Source organism: Rhinolophus hipposideros (genome assembly GCF_964194185.1).
Source record: "Rhinolophus hipposideros genome assembly, chromosome: X".
NCBI lineage: Eukaryota > Metazoa > Chordata > Mammalia > Chiroptera > Rhinolophidae > Rhinolophus > Rhinolophus hipposideros.
The window spans coordinates 29,343,569-29,358,132 of NC_138046.1; positions in this window are offsets into that span (position 1 = coordinate 29,343,569).

The window sequence follows — 14,564 nt, forward strand, 5'->3', positions numbered from 1 at the left end:
ATAAAGGGAAATTCAATTTCTTCCTCCACAGTAGTAAATCTCTATTCTGTTGCACCTACTGGAAGGACTCATCTTAATTACTCTAGTTATGAATTATGGAATATTTTCAGGTGAATAGTTTTTAAACTTTCAAGGTTATAAGACTTTCATACATACTGTTAGTAGCATTTTTTTTAAATGCTTTTATAAAATGTCAGTCTTTAGTTGCTCTTACTCTCATATAAATTAGGTAATGTAATATGCTTATTTATTTTTAAATATAAACTCTTAAAGTCTCAGAGAAACTAATAACTTCCTGAAGATCTCAAAGGCAAATCATGAAAAAAACAAGACCTGGAGTCATTTAATTCACTCAAAACTCCTTTTATTTTTCATTGCACAAGCTTTTTTTTGAAAATAGTGTTCTAGCTATTACTTGACAGTAGAACATTTTGAGTTAAGGATTATTTTCATTTTTGTTTGTTGTTGCTAAAGTAGTGCTGGGGAGCCTGGTGTGGGGCTAGGGTTCATTGCAGCTTTACTTATGGTGGCCAAGACGTGGAAACAACCAAAGTGTCCTTCAACAGATGATTGGATAAAGAAGATGTGGTATGTGTACACAATGGAATACTATTATGCAATATGAAATGATAAAATAGTGCCATTTGTGACAACACGGATTGATCTTGAGATTATTATGCTAAGTGTAATAAGTCAGACAGTAAAAGTAGAGAACCATAAGATTTCACTGATATGTGGTAAATAAAGCTGAAAACTACAAAGGAAGAACACAAACAAATGGAGAAACAAAATAACATAGAAACAAACAATGGTTTAGTGGTTACCAGAGGGTAAGATGGGAGGGGGGTGGTAGATGAGGGTAAAAGGTATCAAATATATGGTGATGGAAGGAGAACTAACTCTGGGTATTGAACACACAATGGATGTATAGACGATGTATTACAGAATTGTACACATGAAACCTATGTAACTTTACTAAAAATTGTCACCCCAATAACTTTAATTTAAAAAATAAAGAAATACAAACACACACACACAACACACACACAAAGTAATGAGGATGATGAAACTGCATACTGCTTTGCTGATTGTACATGACACAACTCCTACTCATATGGACTATGATATAAATGATGTCTCTTTGAACTAGAGGTGTGCAGTGAGGGCACAGATTATCCACATTTCTGTAATCAACCATTCACGTTTTCAAGACAACTAAAACATCAAGGTTAAAAATGAGTTTAGAGGCTATCTAGTCCAAGCATTTCACTTTATAGATGAAGAAACAAGTTCACAGGTTTTATTTCATATTTATAAGATCAGAAATCAATATTTTAAATCCCAAATATGTTGATCTTTACACAACACACATGTTTTAGATACAGTTTTTAGTGATGGTGGAAAGTAATCTACCAAGAAATAAAATGCTTAATAACCTGGGTATTAATCAAATGGTTAATATAATACTGTAATATAGTATAGTGATATAACATATAATCATTATTTCTTTCTTGGAGAGGAAAACTTCCGCTTTACCCCTCTTGATTTCTTGTGGCTGGAGTAATAATAAAATTGACACAAGACAGATTAACAGGAAGAAAAAAAAAACAATTTAATTTTGTGAACATGGGATATCATAAAATTCATGCTCAGAGAATGACCCCAAAGCAGGCGATTTTTATATATTTTCACACACACACACACAAAAAAAACGAAACACACACAATAAATTTGTGAGGATTTTACAGGAAAACAAGTTAGGTTTTGGTGCTCATTAGTAAGAAATCTAAGCAAAGTTTGGGTTTGAATAATAAATTTGCAAAAAAAGTAACAAGATTTGTTTATACAGGTTTCTTGGCACTGAATCCTCTAACTATAGTGATAAGGGTGTCTCTTTCAATCTCCAGATGTAGGGAGGCCACCTTTCACAGGCAATATTTATATCATGCATTCAGGAAGACAAAGGAGAGTTAAGGTGTTGTTCTTGAATTGGCTGCTTTTCAAGTTACTATGCAAAATAACTAATATTGTTAAAGTGGCATATTTTGGGTTGTTTTCTCTGAACTCCAACATTACTACTATTTATATCAATGGTTCTTAAACTTTGGCATGTGTCAGAATCACGTGGAGGACTTTTTAAAAACATGTGGCTGGACTCTACCCCCCCCCAGAATTTCTGGTACAGCAGGTCTATAATAGGGACAGGACATTTGTATCAGCAGCCAATGCTGCTAGATCAGGGGCTACACTTTGAAATCTATTATTGGTTTAAATCAAAGGCTTCAAAGCCAACTTATCTGCCACGTAAAGCTGTGTGATCTGTGGCAGATTAATCTTTGAACCTTACTTTTATTATCTGTAAGTTAATAACATGCACTTTATATGGATTTAGTATAACATGAAGCAATATATGTAAAGAACTGTATGGATGGTGTCTAAGGTACATGATATATGGTTGTTATATTTTTTACCATTATAATAAATATTGATTTTCTAAACATTCAGATTCACCATACAGAGATAATGAAGTTCATCAAACATGGCCTACTAAGGCTCCTTTGGGACTATAATAAATGGGAAGAATATTTTTCCCATACAAATACTTGTAATTTTGAGCTAGTAAAATCATTTGAAATAGTTTTTTTTTTTTTTTTTTTTTTTTAGTAAAGTAAAACGTTTGGCCACCACTCTTTCCTCCATTGAGTTTACTACACTGTCAATTTATTATATGTGATAGAACCTTTCTTTATTTTCAGAAAGTAACTGGTTTGAACTGTCATCAACTTGAGTTACTGAGATCTGCATTAATGTGGTGTTACTGTGTGTAATATGTTAAAGTCTGGGTGTCTTTGTTTAGAAAACACAGTTTTTATGGAGGTCAAATATCCATATTGTTTAGCAAAATATTTTAAAATGCAAATGCTTCCTGTCTGGAGGTAAATAATCTTCAAGGCATTTCAGGAACACACACACACACACACACACAAAACAACAACAACAACAAAAAAAACAAAAACAAAATTCCTTTCAACACCAAACACCAAATGTCAGGTGGGTTGTAAAAAAATTCTATTGAATGTATTCATAGAAGAAAGTATTTTTTTTCCTTAGCTCTCCTTTGTACTGTTCCACTCTATATTCTCGGGCTTACCTCCTGGCAGATTGTTTTATTATCCAGCAATATCATTAATCTTTTTTATTAGCACCTTAAAAAAAAAACAACGATATTGTTACGTTTGACACAAGTAGTACATTTTAATTTTGTGGGCTTGTATTATTGACTTGAAAAAAAACTGCAATAATTCAGATTAAAATACCACACACAATTCTTAACAATATGAAAACACCATTCAATGTGTAGAAATATAATCACATCTGTTATGCATACTAAATGAAACAAGTTATTTTTGCATCATCCACATCATGCTTTGAATTAACGAGAAAAGTTAGTATTAATTACCACTGAAAAATTAAAATGTATCATTCAATTTTGTACTCTCCATGAAAACTCTACATGAAATGGAGTCAATACATGATGAAATACTCAGAATTATTTCATGAAGACTACACAAAAGAATGCATATGGATCAGCTAAATGATAAAATGAATTTCAAAGTCAGTATATAAAAATTAAAGATATTTGTTGCCATCACATGATTTTTTCCCAATTTCTTAAGCCTAGATTTTATCAATATATACACTAGGCATAACTAAAATTCATTAATTGTAACAAAAAAGGTATCACTAAGTAAAGCAAAAACTACCATTAGTTAGATGGCATATTTGCTTTTATTCAAGGTATTCATATCTTTTATCTTACAGATTTATAAGTTACAGATTTATCTGGTTACTCTGATGTAGAGTTTCCTAAATTTGTGTACATATGAGAATCTTCTCAGAGATTTTTTGTGAGTGATTTTTGAGGCTACACTCTAAATCTATTAAATCTCAGTCTTCAGGGTTGATGCCCAAGAACCTATATATTTTTTTCTTTCCCCACAAATGGTTCTATTGCAATTAGCACAAATGGTTCTATTAAATCTCAGTCTTCAGGGTTGATGGCCAAGAACCTATATATTTTTTTCTTTCCCCACAAATGGTTCTATTGAAATTAGCAAGTCATCAGGCATTTGAAAAACGTTGTTATAATGTACGTTTTTGAGTCTTGTCAAATGACAAAACTAAAATAATTTAATAATGGATTTGATGCCCTTTATTCAAGAAAATACAATCTATGATTGCGGGGAGAGGTGGTGGAGTGCAGTATCTCATAAGCAGTGGCACACTCTTCCTGAGGGATGTAGGGCAAGAGCAAGTTTTATAGAATGTTGGAAGAAGCTACACAGAAACAGGGCATAATTGGTTAGGAGGTTGGGGATTTTCTTATGGGGCATGCACATTCTATTTTCAGGGAAAGGTAAGCTAGCTAAAGCTGAGGGTTGTGATTCGTGTATGTGAGGTTACCTCAACAGATGTTTGCCTTAAGTGCAAGCTGACTTAGGTTTAGATTTGTGATATGGGCTGGCCCACTGGGGTGGCCTTCATTTTGTGTGTCCCAATATACAATTTAAAGTTATCAGTGTTTTTATTCTAAAGTCTTTATATAGGTATTAAATGTGGATTTTACTTCTGAGGAAAATAGAAGAGCAGAAATGCCAGAGACGTGACCTTATTTTTTTCTAGAAATTATAAAAATAAAATCAGCAGCAGTAACTAAAATCAATGACCAAAATCAAATATACTATGCATTCCTATAGAATATATTTTATAGTCCAACATTAGCTGACAGACTATCAAAACTTGACTTCAAAAGAATGCTTGTTTAGAAGCCAAGTATCTGGAATGCACACAGAAATAGATCTTGGATTCTCCTCCAACTTTGAACAAATTTGTGCCTTAATAAAAGGACACATGTAACCAAACACTGAATGAGATTGAGAATACATTCATAAAGTAGTCTGTTATCAGCCCTCATTTTATAGCAACATTTCATTGACAACAATGTTACTTCCTTCAGCTCTAGAGCTCCTCCCACTTTAGAGAAAACCACCCCAAAATATTTATACTAATTTAGGATTCAGATATGAAACTAGGAGTTAAAGCATTTTTCTATAAACCTGGCCTGTAAGGATTAGAAGTCAATTGTAAGCACACAAGAAAAATTGCTTTAAGTAAAACATTATGAAAAAAAGTTCAGAAAAAATGCAATTAACATGGCACTACAAATTTGTGGTAAACACATTGTTTCATAAATGGTTTTAGAAAAATTGGTTTTCTATATGAAGAAAAAAAACTATTTATATCATATTCAAACATAAGCATAAGTAGATTAAAGACCTAAATGAAAAGGTAGAAGAATAAACTAAATGACTAAATGAGGAGAATAACTTTGTGATCTTGGAGTAAAGAAAGACCTCTCAAGCAATGGCAAAAAGGATACACCAGGAGGATGTCATAGGAATGGCGGCAGCTAGGCGCTCTTTTTGAGTCCTCCTCGGGATCTTGGTGCAAGTGGCACATATAACCCATCAAGGAGTTCTTTGTTCATCACACAGAACAGCTGGGAGACTCTTGAAAGAATTACTTGAAGGTGAGCGGTAATTGCGAATGGGGGAAGAGACAGGACAGCTAAGTGGAAACGCGCCACCATCCCCACAGCGGAGCCTTGGCTACTGGCGCCCAAAGCCCCAGGGACGCCCGGGTCCCAGGGCTGAACGGAAAACACAAGAGCCAGGAGAACAGCTAAGAGACTCGTGGAAGGTTTGCTTAGGTGTACATTAGTTGGGCGAACGGGGGAGAAGAGAGGGGCGCGAAGTGGAGACGTGCACTCCCCCAGTAAAGTCGCCAACCGCAGCTCCAACGACACATGGGAGCTCAGGGCAGAATAGTGAACACAAAAGCCAGGAGGTGGGCTCTTTCCTTGCATCCCTCGGATGATCTCGCCGGCAGAGATGGGCAGCTATTGGGCTCTAGGGCAGACAAAGAACACAGATTCAACACCTGGGCCCCTCCCCCCGCCCTTCCAGAGACTTAAACTGACCCCTGAACTGAGGAGTGGTGTCAGATAACAGAGGAGCCTTAGTGCTCAGGCTCTGGGAAGATTGGCAGCCAGCTCTGACCCACGGAAGAGGCTGGGAAGAGTGTGATTTTTGCTGGACTAGGAGAAAAGAGACTCCTCCACTCCCAGCCATCACCTTTTCGGGCCTGTGGGAGGAGTGTGATGGAGCTGGTCTGGGAGAGAGAAGACCCCTCCATCCCCATCTCCCACCCTTTCTGGCTGGCCTGGGGTGGGGCAAGGCAAACTGCAGCGGCACTCCCTAAGATGAGCAGGGAAAAGCAGCATAAGCAGCTTCTGGCTCTCAGCAGCTCAAAAATCTCCTACCTGCCCACTGACCACCACACAGGGATGAAGTGTTCTAAGTCTCAGGAGTACTGGATAGGGCTGGTGGTGCTATTCTCAGCGTGCATTTCTGCAGACAAGGGCAGAAACAGAACTGACTTTCTAAAAACTGTCATCCAGAATCCTCAGCCCCTCGCATTTAAATCTACAGTCCCAAATTCACTCTGGGCACCAGGTGACCTGCACTGCCTGTGCAATAGGCAGGGATCTCTTTGGCACTGAGGAGGACAACCTGGAGATTACTTGGTGAGCTTAAGCCAAGTCTGGTGATGCTCCTTGTTTGCTTTGCTTTGGTTTTTTTTCTTTTCTTCTTTTTTCTTCTTCTTTTTCTTTTGTTTTCTTTATTTCGTTTTGTTTTTTTTGTTGCTTTTTTGTTTGTTTGTTTATTGTTTTTATTTTTATTTTTTCATTGTTTCTTTGTTTTGCTTTCCTTTGTCTTTATTTCTTCAATATATTTGCCTGTGTTGAGTGGGGGTTGTCGGTCATTTTTACATGTGAATGTACTAGATTTTTTTCTTTGTTGTTGTTGTTGTTGTTGTTGTTGTGTTTGATGATTTGCTTGGGTCTGAAACTGCCCTACCAGGGCCCAGCTTAAGAGACACAAGATTCAACATATCCAGAAGCCAACTCCAGATCAAACGAGAGAACTACTGGGTTTGACCTACTATTCACACACCCAAAGGGAATTCTCTGCAGACACAAGAGCCCATAGAGGCCAAACCTAATTCAAGTGATCAACCATCACCGAGCAGAACACCCTGCGGTGGGCAGAGCCAAGTCTCACAACTAGTCAGACTAGGAGTTAAACCCACCTACTCACAAGGAAACAGCAATTAAAGTTCTTCTAGAACAGGACAATATTCACAACACAAGAGTCACCTTTGGAGCACACACAGAGGAGAAGAACGAAATAGTGCAAATCAAATATAAAGGACACATACCACATAAGATAACCCAGCTAGAACTAAGAAATCTAGGGGATCTACCTAATACATCAAAGCAAACACAGAGAGTCAGTCAGCATGGGGAGACAAAGAAACATGTCCAAATAAAAGAACAGAAGAAACCTCCACAACTGGAAACAAATGAAGCAGAGGTAACCAACCTCTCAGAGACAGAGTTCAGAACACTGGTGATAAGAATGTTTAAGAGGCTTAGAGAAGACATAAAGAAGGATGTGGAAGTCATAAAGAACAACCAGTTAGAACTAAAGAAGGATGTAGAAATCATAAAGAACAACCAGTTAGAACTAAAGAAGGAGGTAGAAATCATAACGAACAACCAGTTAGAACTAAAGAACACAAGTACCGAAATTAAGAACTCACTTGAAGGAATTACCAGCAGGTCAGATGAAGCAGAGGATCGAATCAGCGACTTAGAAGACAAGTTAGCAGAGATCACCCAAACAGAACAACAGAAAGAAAAAAGAATAAAAAACAAAGAAGATGGTTTAAGAGACCTCTGGGATAACATCAAGCACAACAACATGTGCATAAAGGAATACCAGAAGGTAAAGAGATGAAGCAAGGGATTGAGAATATACTTGAAGTAATAATATCCGAAAAATTCCTAAGCTAATGAGGGACACCAACATACAACTCCAGGAAGTGCAGAGAGTTCCAATCAGGATAAATCCAAACAGGTCCACACCAAGACACATTATAGTTAAAATGGCAAAGCTTAAAGACAAAGAGAGAATCCTAAAAGCAGCAAGAGAAAGACAGAGGGTTACATACAAGGGAACTCCCATAACACTATCTAATGACTTTTCTACAGAAACCTTGAAGGACAAGAGGGAGTGGCAGGAGATACTCAAAGTGATGGATCACAAAGGCCTACAACCTAGATTGCTCTATCCAAGCAAGGCTATCATTTAAAGTTGATGGAGAGATAAAGAGCTTCCCAGAAAAGAATAAGCTGAAGAAATTTATTAGCACAAGGCCAGCTTTGCAAGATATACTAAAAGGAATTCTGTAAATAGAAGAAAGATGAAAACAAACTAATTAAAAATTTTAAATATGGCAATAACTATGTACCTATCAATAAACACTTTAAATGTAATGGATTAAATGCTTCAATCAAGAGACATAGGGTGGCTGAGTGGATAAGGAAGAAAGACCCTTGTATATGCTATATACAAGAGACTCACCTCAGATCAAAAGACACACAGGCTGAAAGTGAAGGGTTGGAGTAAGATATTTCATGCAAATGGAAGCAAAAAAAAATCTGGAGTTGCAATACTTATATCTGACAAAATAGACTTTAAAATGAAGAATATATTAAAGACAAAGATGGGCACTTTTTGTCAATGCGACAGGAGGACATAACCATAATAAACATCTATGCACCTAACATAGGAGCGCCTAAATATATAAAACAGGTACTGACTGACATAAAGACAGAGATCAACAGTAACACTATCATAGTAGGGGACTTCAACACGCCTCTGACAACAAAGGACAGATCTTCCAGACAGAAAATCAATATGGACATAACAACCTTAAATGATACATTGGACCACTTGGATTTAATCAATATTTTCAGAGCATTTCATCCAAATGCTGCTGAATACACGTTCTTCTCAAGCACACATGGAACATTTTCCAAGATAGATCACATGTTAGGCCACAAAACAAGACTTGATAAATTTAAGAAAATTGAAATCATACCAATTGTCTTCTCTGACCACAGTGCTATGAAATTAGAAATGAACTACAGGAGAAAAAAAACTGGAAGACACACCAATTCATGGAGGCTGAATAACTTATTACTAAATAATAAATGGTTCCAGCAGGAGATCAAGGAAGAAATCAAAAGATATCTCGAGAAAAATGAGAATGAGAACACGACGACACAAAATCTATGGGATGCCGAGAAGCAGTCCTAAGAGAAAAATTCATAGCACTGCAGGCCTACTTAAAGAAACAAGAAACATCACTAACTGACAGTTTATCTTCACACTTAAGGGATCTGGAAAAAGAACAGCAAAATAAGCCCAAAGAGAGCACAAGGAAGGAGATAATAAAGATCAGAGCAGAAATAAATGAAATAGAAACCAGAAAAACAATGCTAAAGATCAATGAATCAAAGACTTGGTTCTTAGAGAATATAAATAAAATTGACAAACCTTTCGCCAGACTCATTAAAAAAAGCAGAAATGAAAGAGAAGTGACAACAGACACCGCAGAAATACAAAAAAAAAAAATTAAGAAACTACTATGAGCAAATATATGCCAACAAATTTGACACTCTGCAAGAAATGGACAATTTTCTAGAGGCATACAACCTTCCAAGGCTAACTCAAGAAGAAACAGAAAACTTGGATAGACTGATTACCATCACGGAAACTGAATCAGTAATCAACAATCTCCCAACAAGCAAAAGCCCTGGACCAGATGGCTCTATAGGTGAATTTTCCAAAACGTTCGGAAAAGAATTATTACCTATTCTCTTCAAGCTCTTCCAAAAAACCCAGAAGGAAGAAAGACTCCCAAAAACTTTTTACGAAGCCACTATCACCCAGATCCCAAAATCAGGCAAAGACACCACAAAAAAAAAAAAAAAATACAGGCCGATATCACTAATGAACATAGATGCAAAAATCCTCAACAAAATGCTAGCGAACAGATTTCAGCAATACATTAAAAAGATCATTCACCATGATCAAGTGGGATTCATCCCTGGTATGCAAGAGTGGTTCAACATCCACAAATCAATTAGTTCGATACACCACATTAACAAAATGAAAAATGAAAATCACATGATCAAATCAATAGATGCAGAAAAAGCATTTGATAAAATCCAGCAATCATTTATGAAAAAAAACCCTTCAGAAAGTGGGAATAGAGGGATCATATCTCAACATAATAAAGACCATATAAGACAAACCCACAGCTAACATCATACTCAATGGGGAAAAGCTAAAACCATTCCCCCTAAGATCAGGAACAAGGCAAGGTTGGCCACTATCTCCACATGTATTCAACATAGTGCTGGAAGTTCTAGCCACAGCAGTCAGACAAGAGAAAGAAATAAAAGACATCCAAATTGGTAAGGAGGAAGTAAAATTATCATTTTATGCAGATGATATGATACTATGTATAGAGAACCCTAAAGACTCCACCAAGAAACTATTAGAGCTGATAGATCAATTTAGTAAAGTAGCAGGATACAAAATTAATATTCAGAAAACAGTTGCATTTGTATATACCAATGAAAAAATATCACAAGGAGAAATTAAGAAAACAATTCCATTTACAATTGCTCCAAAGAATATAAAATACTTGGGAATAAATTTAACCCAAGAAGTAAAAGATCTGTACTCAGAAAATTAGAAGACACTGAAGAAAGAAATGAAAGAAGACATAAATAGATGGAAACACATCCCATGTTCATGGATAGGAAGAATTAATATAGTTAAAATGTCCATACTGCCAAAGGCAATATACAGATTCAACGCAATTCCTATCAAACTACCTATGGCATTTTTCAGAGAAATAGAACACATAAACCGCAAATTTATATGGGACCATGAAAGACCCTGGATAGCCTCAGTAATCTTGAGAAATAAGAACAAAGTGGGAGGTATAACGATACCGGACTTGAAAGTATACTATAAGCCTACAATAATCAAAACAGCATGGTACTGGCATAAAAATAGACACATAGATAAATGGAACACAATAGAAAGTCTAGAAATAAATCCATGCTTATATTCACATTTAATCTATGAAAATGGAGGCAAGAATGTACGATGGGGTAAAGACAGTCTGTTTAATAAATGGTACTGGGAATCCTGGACAGACACATGCAAGAAAATGAAGCTGGACCACCTCCTTACACCATGTACAAAAATAAATTCAAAATGACTTAAAGTTTTAAATGTAAGATATGAAACCATAAAATATCTAGAAGTAAATGTAGGAAGAAACTTCACAGACATTACCCGGATTAAGATTTTTACTGATATATCCCCGCGTGCGAAGGAAGTAAGAGAAAAAATAAATACGTGGGATTACATCAAACTAAAAAGTTTTTTCACAGCAAATGAAACCATCAATAAAACAAAAAGGGATCATACTGAATGGGAAAAAATATTTACCAATGATATATCTGATAAGGGGTTAATATCACAAATCTATAAAAAACTCACTCAACTCAACTCAACTCCAAAAAAGCAAACAACCCAATTAAAAATGGGCGGAGGACAGTAAGAGACATTTTTCGAAAAAGGACATACGGATGGCAAACAGACATATGAAGATATGCTCAACGTCACTAACCATCAGAGAAATGCAAATAAAAACCACAATGAGATACCACCTCACCCCAGTCAAAATGGCTATCATCAATAAATCAACGAACAAGTGCTGGTGCGGATGTGGAGAAAATGGAACGCTTGTGCACTCTTGTTGGGATTGCAGATTGGTGCAGCCTCTAGGAAAACAGTATGGAGGTATCTCAGAAATCTGAAAATGGAACTACCCTATGATCCAGTAATTCCACTCCTGGCATCTATCCGGAGAAATCCAAAACTGCAATTCAAAAATTTGTATCCACTCCTATGTTTAATGCAGCACCGTACAGAATAGCCAAGACATAGAAACAACCGAAATGTCCATCAGTAGATGACTGGATTAAGAAACTGTGGTACATGTATACAATGGGGTATTATGCAGCCATAAAAAAAAAAGAAATCTTACCATTTGCAACAACATGCATAGATCTAGAGAACATTATGTTAAGCAAACTAAGCCAGAAAGAGAAAGACAAGTGCCACATGATCTCACTTATATGCGGAATCTAAAGAAAAGAATAAGTGAATGAACTAATCAGAAACAGTTTTGGGGACAAATGGGAAAAACTGAGGATTGTTAGATGGTTGGGGGGGGTGGAGATAAGGGGAAAGGTGAGGGGATTAGAAAACAGTCGGTAACCGCAAAATGGCCTCAGGGTTTTTGAAAATAATTTTGGGAATATAATCAATAATGTTGTAAAGATTTTGTAGGGTATCTGATGGACACAGAACCCATTTGGGAGACCACCTCAGGGAATATGTAGATGCTTGATCAATGTACTGTACACCTGAAGCTGAACAATAATGAATGCCAATTATAATTTTATATATATAATGTGATGGCTCAGTGCGATGTCGGAGGAATAGTGGAAGGGGGATGGGGGAGTGGGGGTTCACAGTGTGAGGGATATAAATGATGAACATCGAAGTATTACCTTGTCTTTTGCACCTGAAACTAATAAAAAAAGGATACACCATTAGACAGAAAAAGATAGATATGAATATATAAAATATGAGGTCTGACAATTAAGTTTGCAAACTTATTGCAACAAAGTTGCTAACCTCTTTTGATATCAGTGGGATTGTTCATTATGAATTTGTACCAACTGGACAAATAGTTAACCAAGTTTACTGTTTGGCAGTGCTGAAAAGGGCCATGAAAATTTAAATGACCTGAAATTTTCAGCAACAAATCATGGGTCTTGTATCATGACAATGAACCAGTTCACATGGTGAGGGAGTTTTTAGCCAGTAAACAAACAAACAAACAAACAAACAAACAAACAAAACTGTATTGGAGCACCCTCCTTACTCACCTGATCTGGCCCCCAATGACTTCTTTCTTTACCCAAAGATAAACATAATATTGAATAGAAGGCATTTTGAGGACATTAAGGACATTAAATGTAATGCAACAGTTGTGATAGCCATTCAATGAAAAGGAGTTCAAAAATTGTTTTAAAGGGTGGACTAGGCACTGGCATTGGTACATAGCTTCCCAAGGGGAGTACTTTGAAGGTAACTTTACTGATATTCAACAATGATGTATGTAGCACCCCTACTAGCATGAGTTCACAACTTAATTGTCTGTCCTTGTATTATGAATAACAATTATGTATAAACTCTAACTTCCTTAGTTTAGCAAAACAGCCTGATTTTGTAATTTTAGATTTTAGCTAAACTTCTCTCAGGTGCACCCTTAATCAGGCTTGGATTGAGAAGAAGATAGCATAACTATTCTGCATAAATGTTGAATTTGAATGCTGGAGTCAGAATAAATGAGCTAGTGATTAGATGGAGGAGATGAACATTGGGAGAGGGAAAGAGAAGAAGGAGAAGGAAAGAAGAAGAAGAAGAAGAAGAAGAAGGAGAAGGAGAAGGAGAAGGAGAAGGAGAAGGAGAAGGAGAAGGAGAAGGAGAAGGAGAAGGAGAAGGAGAAGGAGAGAATTTTCATGTATATAATATTCACTTTTAGATTATCTTCTGCTTGTTACTGATATGCAAGAGCCCCATTCACTCCCATCCCCTGTCCCATTATCCTTAAAACTTCTGTTTTATAACAATACTACTACTTACAATAACTATGTGTGAATACACAAAATCAAGACAGGAAGCCGATGTTTCACACTTGGGTTTATGCCAGGTGGAGAAAGAAAACAGCCCCAACAGCCCAGTAGTGTAGAAATCAAATATGCAACAACAAAAAATATATGAGGCTAGAACGACCAAGAGTATCATAAGTACATCATGACAAGAATATTTGGAAGCATGCAGCGTTCTTCACTATATGTGGGATAAGGTTTTAAGCAAATATAGGTGCATCTTAAACGGACAGGGTCATCCTCAACTGACAAACTCATATATATGACACACATTAGGCTGATTAAATCCTTTCTCCCTGGATTTGAATCTTGAGGGTGCAGTAACTCAAAGGTAAAGAGTGATTGGTAATTATTTATCTCAACAACGGTTTCTTTTTTATATATTTAAAATTATAGTTTGCATCCATTATTGTTCAGCTTCAGGTGTACAGTACATTGATCAAGCATCTACATCTTCCCTGAGATGGTCTCCCAAATGGGACACATGTCCATCAGATACCTTACACAATCTTTACATTATTGATTACGTTCCCCAAATTATATTTCAAAAACCCTGAAGCCATTTTGTGGTTACCGACTGTTTTCTAATCCCCTCACCTTTCCCCTTATCCCCACCCCCCCGCCCATCTAACAACCCTCAGTTTTTCCTCTTTGTCCCCAAAACTGTTTCTGATTAGTTCATTCACTTATTCTTTTCTTTATATTCCGCATATAAGTGAGATCATATGGTACTTGTCTTTCTCTTTCTTACTTATTTCGCTTAACA